Source organism: Panulirus ornatus, chromosome 62 (assembly GCF_036320965.1).
Source record: "Panulirus ornatus isolate Po-2019 chromosome 62, ASM3632096v1, whole genome shotgun sequence".
NCBI lineage: Eukaryota > Metazoa > Arthropoda > Malacostraca > Decapoda > Palinuridae > Panulirus > Panulirus ornatus.
In genome coordinates, this window is record NC_092285.1 from 6,445,674 (window position 1) to 6,463,413 (window position 17,740).

The following is a 17,740-nucleotide window of genomic DNA, read 5'->3' on the forward strand; positions in this document are numbered from 1 at the left end:
AATCTATCTTAACTCTTTGCTCTCATGATAAAAGTTCAACGGAATGTCTACAATCAGGGTTATTTCCGACTTGTGTCCACCCCTGGTTCTCCTGACAACACAGACACCAAGCATCGGTCACAAGAACTGTTTGTTTGTCTACAACCCAAAAGTGTTTCTACTGCCCATGTGTTCTATCTTGTTTTCATTGGTCTATAAATCAGTCTTAGCCCCATCAAAGGTTATTTTTTCAATCCACATAAAAGTCAATTTGGGAATGTGAGGCCAATGGTCTTTTATGTTTCAAAAGATGGCAACTGTCACTTTTTTAACGCATCAGAATACGGGCCATAACGACTGGTTCAGCCATTTGCATCGTTCTGAAATCCAACAGCCACTGTCTTAAAAAATTACAATATTCTTTAAACGGGGAGCACCTGTCCCATGATAAGAGAGTCACTGCAAGATACAAGTCTACTGATGCAGAATGCTCTACCCCTTTACCGCTAATGAATGAGGCATAGTTCTGAGAGAGCCTGAAGCACATGGCAAATAGTCACAATAGGTCGGGTAATAAGGAGTGTGTGGCTGCTTCACCAACAGTCACTTTCTGAAAATTGCTGCCATTTGATATCGGGAGCATTCGGCTCCTTGACTGATAAACAGTCACTGTTTTGGGGGTATTAAGTGTTAGAGCCTGATTATGGGGGAATGCTCAGCTCCAATATCGAATAAACAGTCACTGTTTTGTTTATGATAGCTGGCAGAGTAAGATATGTGGGAGCAGGCGAGTGTGGCCGAATAAACTAAGCACGGGGGGCACACCTATCGGGGGTGAACTTCCAGGCTGACAGTTCATTCTGGGTCTCCTCCATCTTGGTGCGCGCGGAGTCCAGGTCACGTTTGAGCCTCTCAAACAGCAAGTTGCCAGCTGGGTCCAGCAGGCAGTGCTTGAGGCCACCTACATGGACATACTCTTCAGTTCCTGCACTTGTACCTGAGCAGAGAAAAAACATTAGAATTCATCTATTACCAAGTTGATAGTTGTATTAAAATTAATTGCAAGGAGACCCCTTCATTCCATATAAAGGGAAAAACTACATCTTACCCTGAAATGAGAGAGAGAGAGAGAGAGAGAGAGAGAGAGAGAGAGAGAGAGAGAGAGAGAGAGAGAGAGAGAGAATTAGCACAGTTTGTATTTGACTAAAATTCTACAGTAAGGATTCATGTTCTAAGACCAGCAAACAATGCATCATCCACGTTATACTTTACATTACCATAAACTGAAGGTACTTAAGATGGGTACCTTCAAACGAAAATTCATACATGAAGTACAGTCAACAAAAGCATTCTAAAGTTATGATCGATGGGGTTCACTCGGTAAGAAGCGTGGCAGGTCGCTACACATTCTTCTCTTCTCCCTTCACCTGATATAATAATCGTCAGAGGCTGCAGAGCAGAGAGAATTGCCTATGGATCGCTCCTCTGATACTGTTGCTACCTTAGTTCCTGGGACAAGAGAACAGTAAGGCAGCGATCAGAGGAGCATTCAATTTTGAGGAGGAGGAGGAGGAAGAGGCACCCCAACCACCACACCCAAATCCACCTCCCCCTAACAGGTCCTCATTCATGGCATGGTCCCATAATACATACCAAGCAGAGCAATGTGTATCCACTTTGGTGAATTTGGGGGTCCTCTGCACAAAAAGGGTGCATTTTCTAACCGGAGACATAGGACAGTGTTTGCAGAGGCTCATACCTAATGTTCTTACTGACTACTTCTACATAGTGCTCCTGCCTAACATTCCTACCAACTACTTCAACCTAATGTTTCTACCTAATGCTCCTACCATTTTGCCAAAAGGCAGGGATAGCAATGTCAAAGTTATGTGTGACAAAGAGTGATTGTATGTTTGTGGACAGAATGCCAAAAGTACAAGTGTGGGTGAGGCAGAAAAATAAGACAGCTACCTAAGTCAGAGGAGTGCAACATGACAACCATTGAAGTGCTGACTCACTATGCAGCTATCACTAAGCCTCGTGATACCCTGGCTGGTAGTAATGGTACTATACTTCTCAAGTCATTGACTGCCTACCAACTACTACCTAACTATAAGTCTCGTCAGAGAAGAAGTCCACATTATCCTGCTACTGCAATGAGTGCAGCCTTGGGCTGCAGGAACCTCTAGGTCACAACAGGACAACACTACAAAAGTAATAATAACTATCCCAAGGAATACGGAAGAAAGAAACATATCAGTGTATTCCCCAAGTGTCGTACAAGGAAACAAAAATCCTCCTCAAAGGCTTAGCCCGGGATGTCTGAATGTGTGCGAATATAATCAAGATGGGAAAAAAAAGGAGAAAGGTAGTATGTATAAGGAAAGAAACCTGGATGTTATGGCTCTGAATGAAACAAAACTAAAGCAAAAAGGTAGAAGAACGGTTTTCAGATGTCTCTGGGGTAAAGTCAGGGGTTGGTGGTTGGTGTGACGGGATAGCACTACTGCTGATGCAGTTGTGGGAATGTGTCAAACAATGCAAGGAAATGAGCTCCAAAATGATGTGTGTAAGAATGAAAGTGTACTGCAAGAGATGGGGTGATTATTTGTATTTCTGCAACTGGCCATGAGATGGACGGTGAAGAGAGACAAGTGTTTTGGTAGCAGATGAGTGGTGTGTCAACAGTTTTGATGCTAAAGGTCAGGCATTAATGGACAATTTAATGCAAAAGTGAGTAATGTGGTACTTAAGAGTACAAGTAGGAGTATAGTGTTTTCAGTTAGGTGAATAGAAATGGTGAACTGCTTTGCAAAAATGCATACTGAAAAAGGACTAGTGATTGGGAACTGCTCATTTAAGACGAGAGACATACACGGACATATATGGGTGAGAAGGAAAGATGGTGAACAGGCATTATTGAATTAAATACTGATCGACAGCCATGCAAAAGAGAGACTCTTGGATGTTCATGTCCTGAGAGGGGAAGCTGGGAGAATGCCTGATCATTGTGTGGTGGAAGGAAGGTTGAAGATTTGTAGAGGTTTTCAGTTAAAAGGAAATGATGTGTCAATGGTGAAAATAAGCAAGCTTAGAAAAGAGATCTGCGTGAAGAAACACCAAGAGGGTTTATGTGCAGAATGGTTAAAGGTGACAGTAAATGAAGCTAAAGGGATGAATGAGGAGTGCAAGTTATCTAGGGAACTAATCCTGGCATATGCAAGTGTGCTGCCTACAGAAACTGAGGGGTGGGAAAGTGAGAAAGGGTAGTGAGTGCTTGTATGACAAAATAAATTTGCAAATGAAAGAGAAAAGAGGTGTATGGGCAATATTTACATGAAAGTATTAAGAATAAGTGGAAATGTGCAAGGGAAAGCAGTTGGAGGTCAAGAGGAAGGTTCAGGGGTTGTAAAAGAAGTCAGGGTGGGTGAGTATAGGAAACTTCAGAGAGAATGAGATGTTTTGGAAGAAGGTTAATAGTTAAAACACAAGAGAATTAATGGGAATATTGGTGGAGGAGCAAATGGGAAATAAAAAACAGGTAGTAATTCGGTGAAGAGGAGATGACAGAGAATTTTGAATGATTGCTAAAAGTGCTTAATAAATAATTGACAAATGTAGAGCATTTGGGTCAGGGTGTTATGCTAAGTGAGACAGTCAGGTAGAGGGGTTTGGTGAAGAGAAACAAATTAGTAAAAGACTTCTTTGATACATGATTGCCACTTTCCACATTAGCAAGGTAGCACCAGGAAACTGAAGAAAGACACATCCACTCATACACATATATGCACACATACATACAATATTTTCTTTCGTTCAAACTATTCGCCATTTCCCGCATTAGCGAGGTAGCGTTAAGAACAGAGGAGTGGGCCTTTGAGAGAATACCCTCACCTGGCCCAATTCTCTGTTCCTTCTTTTGGAAAATTAAAAAAAAACGAGAGGGGAGGATTTCCAGCCCCCGGCTACCTCCCCTTTTAGTCGCCTTCTACGACATGCAGGGAATACGTGGGAAGTATTCTTTCTCCCCTATCCCCAGGGAACACATATAATATATATATATATATATATATATATATATATATATATATATATATATATATATATATATATATATATATATATATATATTTTTTTTTTTTTTTATACCTCGTCGCTGTCTCCCGCGTTTGCGAGGTAGCGCAAGGAAACAGACGAAAGAAATGGCCCAACCCCCCCCCCCATACACATGTACATACACACGTCCACACACGCAAATATACATACCTACACAGCTTTCCATGGTTTACCCCAGACGCTTCACATGCCCTTGATTCAATCCACTGACAGCACGTCAACCCCGGTATACCACATCGCTCCAATTCACTCTATTCTTGCCCTCCTTTCACCCTCCTGCATGTTCAGGCCCCGATCACACAAAATCCTTTTCACTCCATCTTTCCACCTCCAATTCGGTCTCCCTCTTCTCCTCGTTCCCTCCACCTCCGACACATATATCCTCTTGGTCAATCTCTCCTCACTCATTCTCTCCATGTGCCCAAACCATTTCAAAACACCCTCTTCTGCTCTCTCAACCACGCTCTTTTTATTTCCACACATCTCTCTTACCCTTACGTTACTTACTCGATCAAACCACCTCACACCACACATTGTCCTCAAACATCTCACTTCCAGCACATCCATCCTCCTGCGAACAACTCTATCCATAGCCCACGCCTCGCAACCATACAACATTGTTGGAACCACTATTCCTTCAAACATACCCATTTTTGCTTTCCGGGATAATGTTCTCGACTTCCACACATTTTTCAAGGCTCCCAAAATTTTCGCCCCCTCCCCCACCCTATGATCCACTTCCGCTTCCATGGTTCCATCCGCTGACAGATCCACTCCCAGATATCTAAAACACTTCACTTCCTCCAGTTTTTCTCCATTCAAACTCACCTCCCAATTGACTTGACCCTCAACCCTACTGTACCTAATAACCTTGCTCTTATTCACATTTACTCTTAACTTTCTTCTTTCACACACTTTACCAAACTCCGTCACCAGCTTCTGCAGTTTCTCACATGAATCCGCCACCAGCGCTGTATCATCAGCGAACAACAACTGACTCACTTCCCAAGCTCTCTCATCCCCAACAGACTTCATACTTGCCCCTCTTTCCAAGACTCTTGCATTTACCTCCCTAACAACCCCATCCATAAACAAATTAAACAACCATGGAGACATATATATATATATATATATATATATATATATATATATATATATATATATATATTTTTTTTTTGCTTTGTCACTGTCTCCCGCGTTTGCGAGGTAGCGCAAGGAAACAGACGAAAGAAATGGCCCAACCCACCCCCATACACATGTATATACATACGTCCACACACGAAAATATACATACCTACATAGCTTTCCATGGTTTACTCCAGACGCATCACATGCCCTGATTCAATCCACTGACAGCACGTCAACCCCGGTATACCACATCGCTCCAATTCACTCTATTCCTTGCCCTCCTTTCACCCTCCTGCATGTTCAGGCCCCGATCACACAAAATATTTTTCACTCCATCTTTCCACCTCCAATTTCGTCTCCCACTTCTCCTCGTTCCCTCCATCTCCGACACATATATCCTCTTGGTCAATCTTTCCTCACTCATTCTCTCCATGTGCTCAAACCATTTCAAAACACCCTCTTCTGCTCTCTCAACCACGCTCTTTTTATTTCCACACATCTCTCTTACCCTTACATTACTTATTCGATCAAACCACCTCACACCACACATTGTCCTCAAACATCTCATTTCCAGCACATCCACCCTCCTGCGCACAACTCTATCCATAGCCCACGCCTCGTAACCATACAACATTGTTGGAACCACTATTCCTTCAAACATACCCATTTCTGCTTTCCAAGATAATGTTCTCGACTTCCACACATTCTTCAAGGCTCCCAGGATTTTCGCCCCCTCCCCCACCCTATGATTCACTTCCGCTTCCATGGTTCCATCCGCTGCCAGATCCACTCCCAGATATCTAAAACACTACACTTCCTCCAGTTTTTCTCCATTCAAACTCACCTCCCAATTGACTTGACCCTCAACCCTACTGTACCTAATAAACTTGCTCTTATTCACATTTACTCTTAACTTTCTTCTTTCACACACTTTACCAAACTCAGTCACCAGCTTCTGCAGTTTCACACATGAATCAGCCACCAGCGCTGTATCATCAGCGAACAACAACTGACTCACTTCCCAAGCTCTCTCATCCACAACAGACTTCATACTTGCCCCTCTTTCCAAAACTCTTGCATTCACCTCCCTAACGACCCCATCCATAAACAAACTAAACAACCATGGAGACATCACACACCCCTGCCGCAAACCTACATTCACTGAGAACCAATCACTTTCCTCTCTTCCTACACGTACACATGCCTTACATCCTCGATAAAAACTTTTCACTGCTTCTAAAAACTTCCCTCCCACACCATATATTCTTAATACCTTCCACAGAGCATCTCTATCAACTCTATCATATGCCTTCTCCAGATCCATAAATGCTACATACAAATCCTTTTGCTTTTCTAAGTATTTCTCACATGCATTCATCAAAGCAAACACCTGATCCACACATCCTCTACCACTTCTGAAACCACACTGCTCTTCCCCAATCTGATGCTCTGTACATGCCTTCACTCTCTCAATCAATACCCTCCCATATAATTTACCAGGAATACTCAACAAACTTATACCTCTGTAATTTGAGCACTCACTCTTATCCCCTTTGACTTTGTACAATGGCACTATGCACGCATTCCGCCAATCCTCAGGCACCTCACCATGAGAGTCATACATATATTAAATAACCTTACCAACCATTCAACAATAGTCACCCCCTTTTTTAATAAATTCCACTGCAATACCATCCAAACCTGCTGCCTTGCTGGCTTTCATCTTCCGCAAAGCTTTTACTACCTCTTCTCTGTTTACCAAATCATTTTCCCTAACCCTCTCACTTTGCACAACACCTCGACCAAAACACCCTATATCTGCCACTCTATCATCAAACACATTCAACAAACCTTCAAAATACTCACTCCATCTCCTTCTCACATCACCACTACTTGTTATCACCTCCCCATTAGTGCCCTCCACTGAAGTTCCCATTTGCTCCCTTGCCTTACGCACTTTATTTACCTCCTTCCAGAACATCTTTCTATTCTCCCTAAAATTTAATGATACTCTCTCACCCCAACTCTCATTTGCCCTCTTTTTCACCTCTTGCACCCTTTCTCTTATATATATATAATATATATATATATATATATATATATATATATATATATATATATATATATATATACATATATATATATCTTTTTCTTTCAAACTATTCGCCATTTCCCGCATTAGCGAGGTAGCGTTAAGAACAGAGGACTGGGCCTTTGAGGGAATACCCTCACCTGGCCCAATTCTCTGTTCCTTCTTTTGGAAAATTGGAAAAAAAAAAAAAAAAAAAAAAAAAAAAAAAACGAGAGGGGAGGATTTCCAGCCCCCCGCTCCCTCCCCTTTTAGTCGCCTTCTACGACACGCAGGGAATACGTGGGAAGTATTCTTAATCCCCTATCCCCAGGGATAATATATATATATATATATATATATATATATATATATATATATATATATATATATATATATATATATATATATGTGCAAAGTGAGAGGGTTAGGGAAAATGATTTGGTAAACAGAGAAGAGGTAGTGAAAGCTTTGCGGAAGATGAAAGCCGGCAAGGCAGCAGGTTTGGATGGTATTGCAGTGGAATTTATTAAAAAAGGGGGTGACTGTATTGTTGACTGGTTGGTAAGGTTATTTAATGTATGTATGACTCATAGTGAGGTGCCTGAGGATTGGCGGAATGCGTGCATAGTGCCATTGTACAAAGTCAAAGGGGATAAGAGTGAGTGCTCAAATTACAGAGGTATAAGTTTGTTGAGTATTCCTGGTAAATTATATGGGAGGGTATTGATTGAGAGGGTGAAGGCATGTACAGAGCATCAGATTGGGGAAGAGCAGTGTGGTTTCAGAAGTGGTAGAGGATGTGTGGATCAGGTGTTTGCTTTGAAGAATGTATGTGAGAAATACTTAGAAAAGCAAATGGATTTGTATGTAGCATTTATGGATCTGGAGAAGGCATATGATAGAGTTGATAGAGATGCTCTGTGGAAAGTATTAAGAATATATGGTGTGGGAGGAAAGTTGTTAGAAGCAGTGAAAAGTTTTTATCGAGGATGTAAGGCATGTGTACGTTTAGGAAGAGAGGAAAGTGATTGGTTCTCAGTGAATGTAGGTTTGCGGCAGGGGTGTGTGATGTCTCCATGGTTGTTTAATTTGTTTATGGATGGGGTTGTTAGGGAGGTAAATGCAAGAGTTTTGGAAAGAGGGGCAAGTATGAAGTCTGTTGGGGATGAGAGAGCTTGGGAAGTGAGTCAGTTGTTGTTCGCTGATGATACAGCGCTGGTGGCTGATTCATGTGAGAAACTGCAGAAGCTGGTGACTGAGTTTGGTAAAGTGTGTGGAAGAAGAAAGTTAAGAGTAAATGTGAATAAGAGCAAGGTTATTAGGTACAGTAGGGTTGAGGGTCAAGTCAATTGGGAGGTGAGTTTGAATGGAGAAAAACTGGAGGAAGTGAAGTGTTTTAGATATCTGGGAGTGGATCTGGCAGCGGATGGAACCATGGAAGCGGAAGTGGATCATAGGGTGGGGGAGGGGGCGAAAATTCTGGGGGCCTTGAAGAATGTGTGGAAGTCGAGAACATTATCTGGGAAAGCAAAAATGGGTATGTTTGAAGGAATAGTGGTTCCAACAATGTTGTATGGTTGCGAGGCGTGGGCTATGGATAGAGTTGTGCGCAGGAGGATGGATGTGCTGGAAATGAGATGTTTGAGGACAATGTGTGGTGTGAGGTGGTTTGATCGAGTGAGTAACGTAAGGGTAAGAGAGATGTGTGGAAATAAAAAGAGCGTGGTTGAGAGAGCAGAAGAGGGTGTTTTGAAGTGGTTTGGGCACATGGAGAGGATGAGTGAGGAAAGATTGACCAAGAGGATATATGTGTCGGAGGTGGAGGGAGCAAGGAGAAGAGGGAGACCAAATTGGAGGTGGAAAGATGGAGTGAAAAAGATTTTGTGTGATCGGGGCCTGAACATGCAGGAGGGTGAAAGGAGGGCAAGGAATAGAGTGAATTGGAGCGATGTGGTATACCGGGGTTGACGTGCTGTCAGTGGATTGAATCAAGGCATGTGAAGCGTCTGGGGTAAACCATGGAAAGCTGTGTAGGTATGTATATTTGCGTGTGTGGACGTATGTATATACATGTGTATGGGGGGGGGGTTGGGCCATTTCTTTCGTCTGTTTCCTTGCGCTACCTCGCAAACGCGGGAGACAGCGACAAAGTATAATAAAAAAAAATAATATATATATATATATATATATATATATATATATATATATATATATATATATATATATATATATATATATATATATATATATATGCAGTAGCATGCTTTCCGACATGTTTCATGAGCTCCTCTTCACCAACGGAACTACCTTGGCCACCAGTGATGCTACTACGTTTGTGAATCAAAAACCATTGCAACACAAACCTCGTCAGGTGGTAGTGTCCCGCAGTGTATCGAGACAGACTTCCCCAGAACTTTTTTAAAATGGAAGTAAATGTTTACAGTTGTGTTACTGGAGTGATAGTTTTCATACATGGTGCTTTGACAAGAAAATAGTGAAATTGAAAAAATGTTGCTTAGACATTGAAGCTTATTGATACAGTGGTTAAATTGATGAGAACTACTGTTGACTTTTGTGTAAATGAATTAAACATTTCCTTTTTCCATAGCCAGAGGTTGAACCATTATGTGACATTCATTTTTTTTCTTTTCATTTCAAGCTAGAAGTTTCAGTTTTCTAAATTGTTTCTTACATTTTTCATATGTATATATGTATGTGTGTGTGTGTGTATATGTGTGTATGTGTGTGTATATATATATATATATATATATATATATATATATATATATATATATATATATATATATATATATGTATATTATCCCTGGGGATAGGGGTGAAAGAATACTTCCCACGCATTCCTCGCGTGTCGTAGAAAGCGACTAGAGGAGACGGGAGCGGGGGGCCAGAAATCCTCCCCTCCTTGTATTTTTTTTAACTTTCTAAAATTGGAAACAGAAGAAGGAGTCACACAGGGAGTGCTCATACTCCTCGAAGGCTCAGATTGGGGTGCCTAAATGTGTGTGGATGTAACCAAGATGTGAAAAAAGGAGAGATAGGTAGTATGTTTGAGGAAAGGAACCTGGATGTTTTGGCTCTGAGTGAAACGAAGCTCAAGGGTGAAGGGGAAGAGTGGTTTGGGAATGTCTTGGGAGTAAAGTCAGGGGTTAGTGAGAGGACAAGAGCAAGGGAAGGAGTAGCAGTACTCCTGAAACTGGAGTTGTGGGAGTACGTGATAGAATGTAAGAAAGTAAATTCTCGATTAATATGGGTAAAACTGAAAGTTGATGGAGAGAGATGGGTGATTATTGGTGCATATGCACCTGGGCATGAGAAGAAAGATCATGAGAGGCAAGTGTTTTGGGAGCAGCTGAATGAGTGTGTTAGTGGTTTTGATGCACGAGACCGGGTTATAGTGATGGGTGATTTGAATGCAAAGGTGAGTAATGTGGCAGTTGAGGGAATAATTGGTATACATGGGGTGTTCAGTGTTGTAAATGGAAATGGTGAAGAGCTTGTAGATTTATGTGCTTAAAAAGGACTGATGATTGGGAATACCTGGTTTAAAAAGCTAGATATACATAAGTATACTTATGTAAGTAGGAGAGATGGCCAGAGAGCGTTATTGGATTACGTGTTAATTGACAGGCGCGCGAAAGAGAGACTTTTGGATGTTAATGTGCTGAGAGGTGCAACTGGAGGGATGTCTGATCATTATCTTGTGGAGGCTAAGGTGAAGATTTGTATGGGTTTTCAGAAAAAAAGAGTGAATGTTGGGGTGAAGAGGGTGGTGAGAGTAAGTGAGCTTGGGAAGGAGACTTGTGTGAGGAAGTACCAGGAGAGACTGAGTACAGAATGGAAAAAGGTGAGAACAATGGAAGTAAGGGGAGTGGGGGAGGAATGGGATGTATTTAGGGAATCAGTGATGGATTGCGCAAAAGATGCTTGTGGCATGAGAAGAGTGGGAGGTGGGTTGATTAGAAAGGGTAGTGAGTGGTGGGATGAAGAAGTAAGAGTATTAGTGAAAGAGAAGAGAGAGGCATTTGGACGACTTTTGCAGGGAAAAAAACCAGTTGAGTGGGAGAGTATAAAAGAAAGAGACAGGAGGTAAAGAGAAAGGTGCAAGAGGTGAAAAAAAGGGCAAATGAGAGTTGGGGTGAGAGAGTATCATTAAATTTTAGGGAGAATAAAAAGATGTTCTGGAAGGAGGTAAATAAAGTGCGTAAGACAAGGGAGCAAATGGGAACTTCAGTGAAGGGCGCAAATGGGGAGGTGATAACAAGTAGTGGTGATGTGAGAAGGAGATGGAGTGAGTATTTTGAAGGTTTGTTGAATGTGTTTGATGATAGAGTGGCAGATATAGGGTGTTTTGGTCGAGGTGGTGTGCAAAGTGAGAGGGTTAGGGAAAATGATTTGGTAAACAGAGAAGAGGTAGTAAAGGCTTTGCGGAAGATGAAAGCCAGCAAGGCAGTAGGTTTGGATGGTATTGCAGTGGAATTTATTAAAAAAGGGGGTGACTGTATTGTTGACTGGTTGGTAAGGTTATTTAATGTATGTATGACTCACGGTGAAGTGCCTGAGGATTGGCGGAATGCGTGCATAGTGCCATTGTACAAAGGCAAAGGGGATAAGAGTGAGTGCTCAAATTACAGAGGTATAAGTTTGTTGAGTATTCCTGGTAAATCATATGGGAGGGTATTGCTTGAGAGGGTGAAGGCATGTACAGAGCATCAGATTGGGGAAGAGCAGTGTGGTTTCAGAAGTGGTAGAGGATGTGTGGATCAGGTGTTTGCTTTGATGAATGTATGTGAGAAATACTTTGAAAAGCAAATGGATTTGTATGTAGCATTTATGGATCTGGAGAAGGCATATGTTAGAGTTGATAGAGATGCTCTGTGGAAGGTATTAAGAATATATGGTGTGGGAGGCAAGTTGTTAGAAGCAGTGAAAAGTTTTTATCGAGGATGTAAGGCATGTGTACATGTAGGAAGAGAGGAAAGTGATTGGTTCTCAGTGAATGTAGGTTTGCGGCAGGGGTGTGTGATGTCTCCATGGTTGTTTAATTTGTTTATGGATGGGGTTGTTAGGGAGGTGAATGCAAGAGTTTTGGAAAGAGGGGCAAGTATGAAGTCTGTTGGGGATGAGAGAGCTTGGGAAGTGAGTCAGTTGTTGTTCGTTGATGATACAGCACTGGTGGCTGATTCATGTGAGAAACTGCAGAAGCTGGTGACTGAGTTTGGTAAAGTGTGTGAAAGAAGAAAGTTAAGAGTAAATGTGAATAAGAGCAAGTTTATTAGGTACAGTAGGGTTGAGGGTCAAGTCAATTGGGAGGTGAGTTTGAATGGAGAAAAACTGGAGGAAGTGAAGTGTTTTAGATATCTGGGAGTGGATCTGGCAGCGGATGGAACCATGGAAGCGGAAGTGGATCATAGGGTGGGGGAGGGGGCGAAAATTTCTGGGAGCCTTGAAGAATGTGTGGAAGTCGAGAACATTATCTCGGAAAGCAAAAATGGGTATGTTTGAAGGAATAGTGGTTCCAACAATGTTGTATGGTTGCGAGGCGTGGGCTATGGATAGAGTTGTGCACAGGAGGATGGATGTGCTGGAAATGAGATGTTTGAGGACAATGTGTGGTGTGAGGTGGTTTGATCGAGTAAGTAACGTAAGGGTAAGAGAGATGTGTGGAAATAAAAAGAGTGTGGTAAAGAGAGCAGAAGAGGGTGTTTTGAAATGGTTTGGGCACATGGAGAGAATGAGTGAGGAAAGACTGACCAAGAGGATATATGTGTCGGAGGTGGAGGGAACGAGGAGAAGAGGGAGACCAAATTGGAGGTGGAAAGATGGAGTGAAAAGGATTTTGTGTGATCGGGGCCTGAACATGCAGGAGGGTGAAAGGAGGGCAAGAAATATATATATATATATATATATATATATATATATATATATATATATATATATATATATATATAGGGGGATAGGGGAGAAAGAATACTTCCCACGTATTCCCTGCGTGTCGTAGAAAGCGACTAAAAGGGAAGGGAGCGGGGGGCTGGAAATCCTCCCCTCTCGTTTTTTTTTAATTTTCGAAAAGAAGGAACAGAGAAGGGGGCCAGGTGAGGATATTCCCTCAAGGGCCCAGTCCTCTGTTCTTAACGCTACCTCGCTATCGCGGGAAATGGCGAATAGTATGAAAAAAAAAAAAATATATATATATACATATATATATATATATATATATATATATATATATATATATATATATATATTATCCCTGGGGATAGGGGATTAAGAATACTTCCCACGTATTCCCTGCGTGTCGTAGAAGGCGACTAAAAGGGGAGGGAGCGGGGGGCTGGAAATCCTCCCCTCTCGTTTTTTTTTTTTTTTTTTTTTTTTTTTTTTTTTTTTTTTTTTCCCCCCCCAAAAGAAGGAACAGAGAATTGGGCCAGGTGAGGGTATTCCCTCAAAGGCCCAGTCCTCTGTTCTTAATGCTACCTCGCTAACGCGGGAAATGGCGAATAGTATAAAAGAAGAAGAAAAGAATATATATATATATATATATATACATATATATCTTTTTGCTTTGTCGCTGTCTCCCGCGTTTGCGAGGTAGCGCAAGGAAACAGACGAAAGAAATGGCCCAACCCACCCCCATACACATGTATATACATACGTCCGCACACGCAAATATACATACCTACAGAGCTTTCCATGGTTTACCCCAGACGCTTCACGTGCCCTGATTCAATCCACTGACAGCACGTCAACCCCGGTATACCACATCGATCCAGTTCACTCTATTCCTTGCCTTCCTTTCACCCTCCTGCATGTTCAGGCCCCGATCACTCAAAATCTTTTTCAATCCATCTTTCCACCTCCAATTTGGTCTCCCACTTCTCCTCGTTCCCTCCACCTCCGACACATATATCCTCTTGGTCAATCTTTCCTCACTCATTCTCTCCATGTGCCCAAACCATTTCAAAATACCCTCTTCTGCTCTCTCAACCACGCTCTTTTTATTTCCACACATCTCTCTTACCCTTACGTTACTTACTCGATCAAACCACCTCACACCACACATTGTCCTCAAACATCTCATTTCCAGCACATCCATCCTCCTGCGCACAACTCTATCCATAGCCCACGCCTCGCAACCATACAACATTGTTGGAACCACTATTCCTTCAAACATACCCATTTTTGCTTTCCGAGATAATGTTCTTGACTTACACACATTCTTCAAGGCTCCCAGGATTTTCGCCCCCTACCCCATATATATATATATATATATATATATATATATATATATATATATATATATATATATATATATCATAGAACATACAAAGCTCCATCAGCCAGGATCGAACCTGGGACCCCTTGTGCAAGAGGCAGGCATGCTAACCGCTAGGAAACAACTATTCGAAATACTTAGTACTCGAATACCCTTCGTCTCACTATGGTGAGCAACGGGGTCTATAGGTTGTTTCCGAACAGAACACATAGCCAGCTGAGAGCGTTTTACTGAACCTGACTGTACAACGCGGAGTTATATGAATATGAATAAAGTGTATATGAACGCGCACCTTCATAGAACATACAAAGCTCCATCAGCCAGGATCGAACCTGAGACCCCTTGTGCAAGAGGCAGGCATGCTAACCGCTAGGCTAAGGGACTGTATAATAGGAAACAACTATTCGAAATAGTACCCGAATACCCTTCGTCTCACTATGGTGAGCAACGGGGTCTATCGGTTGTTTCCAAACAGAACACATAGCCAGCTGAGAGCGTTTTACCGAACCTGACTGTACAACACGGAGTTATATGAAAACGAATAAAGTGTATATGAATGCACACCTTAATAGTACATACAAAGCTCCATCAGCCAGGATCGAACCTGGGACCCCTTGAGCTTTGTATGTTCCTATGAAGGTGCGCGTTCGTATACACTTTATTCGTATTCATATAACTCCTCGTTGTACATTCAGGTTCGCTAAAACGCTCTCAGCTGGCTATGTGTTCTGTTCGGAAACAACCGATAGACCCCGTTGCTCACCATAGTGAGACGAAGGGTATTCGAGTACTAAGTATTTCGAATAGTTGTTTCCTATTATACAGTCCCTTAGCCTAGCGGTCAGCATGCCTGCCTCTTGCACAAGGGGTCCCAGGTTCGATCCTGGCTGATGGAGCTTTGTATGTTCTATGAAGGTGCGCGTTCGTATACACTTTATTCGTATATATATATATATATATATATATATATATATATATATATATATATATATATATATATATATATATATATTTTTTTTTTTTTTCTAAACTATTCGCCATTTCCCGCGTTAGCGAGGTAGCATTAAGAATAGAGGACTGGGCCTTTGAGGGAATACCCTCACCTGGCCTAATTCTCTGTTCCTTCTTTTGGAAAATTAAAAAAAAAAAAATGAGAGGGGAGGATTTCCAGCCCCCCGCTCCCTCACCTTTTAGTCGCCTTCTACGACACGCAGGGAATACGTGGGAAGTATTCTTAATCCCCCATCCCCAGGGATATATATATATATATATATATATATATATATATATATATATATATATATATATATATATATATATACAAATATATATATATATATATACAAATATATATATATATATATACAATATATACATATATATATATATATATATATATATATATATATATATATATTTTTTTGCTTTGTCGCTGTCTCCTGCGTTTGCGAGGTAGCGCAAGGAAACAGACGAAAGTAATGGCCTAACCCACCCCCATACACATGTATATACATACATCCACACACGCAAATATACATACCTACACAGCTTTCCATGGTTTACCCCAGACGCTTCACATGCCTTGATTCAATCCACTGACAGCACGTCAACACCGGTATACCACATCGCTCCAATTCACTCTATTCCTTCCCCTCCTTTCACCCTCCTGCATGTTCAGGCCCTGATCACACATAATCTTTTTCACTCCATCTTTCCACCTGCAATTTGGTCTCCCTCTTCTCCTCGTTCCCTCCACCTCCGACACATATATCCTCTTGGTCAATCTTTCCTCACTCATTCTCTAAATGTGCCCGAACCATTTCAAAACACCCTCTTCTGCTCTCTCAACCACGCTCTTTTTATTTCCACACATCTCTCTTACCCTTACGTTACTTACTCGATCAAACCACCTCACACCACATATTGTCCTCAAACATCTCATTTCCAGCACATCCATCCTCCTGCACACAACTCTATCCATAGCCCACGCCTCGCAACCATACAACATTGTTGGAACCACTATTCCTTCAAACATACCCATTTTTGCTTTCCGAGATAATGTTCTCGACTTCCACACATTCTTCAAGGCTCCTAGGATTTTCGCCCCCTCCCCCACCCTATGATCCACTTCCACTTCCAAGGTTCCATCCGCTGCCAGATATCTAAAACACTTCACTTCCTGCAGTTTTTCTCCATTCAAACTCACCTCCCAATTGACTTGACCCTCAACCCTACTGTACCTAATAACCTTGCTCTTATTCCCATTTACTCTTAACTTTCTTCTTTCACACACTTTACCAAACTCAGTCACCAGCTTCTGCAGTTTCTCACATGAATCAGCCACCAGCGCTGTATCATCAGCGAACAACAACTGACTCACTTCCCAAGCTCTCTCATCCCCAACAGAATTCATATATATATATATATATATATATTTTTGCTTTGTCGCTGTCTCCCGCGTTTGCGAGGTAGCGCAAGGAAACAAACGAAAGAAATGGCCCAACCCACCCCATACACATGTATATACATACGTCTGCACATGCAAATATACATACCTACACAGCTTTCCATGGTTTACCCCAGACGCTTCACATGCCCTGATTCAATCCACTGAAAGCACGTCAACCCCGGTATACCACATCGATCCAATTCACTCTATTCCTTGCCCTCCTTTCACCCTCCAGCATGTTAAGGCCCCGATCACTCAAAATCTTTTTCAATCCATCTTTCCACCTCCAATTTGGTCTCCCACTTCTCCTCGTTCCCTCCACCTCCGACACATATATCCTCTTGGTCAATCTTTCCTCACTCATTCTCTCCATGTGCCCAAACCATTTCAAAACACCCTCTTCTGCTCTCTCAACCACGCTCTTTTTATTTCCACACATCTCTCTTACCCTTACGTTACTTACTCGATCAAACCACCTCACACCACACATTGTCCTCAAACATCTCATTTCCAGCACATCCATCCTCCTGCGCACAACTCTATCCATAGCCCACGCCTCGCAACCATACAACATTGTTGGAACCACTATTCCTTCAAACATACCCATTTTTGCTTTCCCAGATAATGTTCTCGACTTCCACACATTCTTCAAGGCTCCCAGGATTTTCGCCCCCGCCCCCACCCTATGATCCACTTCCGCTTC

General features: G+C 41.9%; 1 pseudogene; it reads right to left on the minus strand.

Moving 5' to 3' along the window:
• LOC139745773 (uncharacterized) overlaps positions 1 to 17,740 on the minus strand; it is a 370,344-nt pseudogene that overhangs the window by 266,837 nt on the left and 85,767 nt on the right.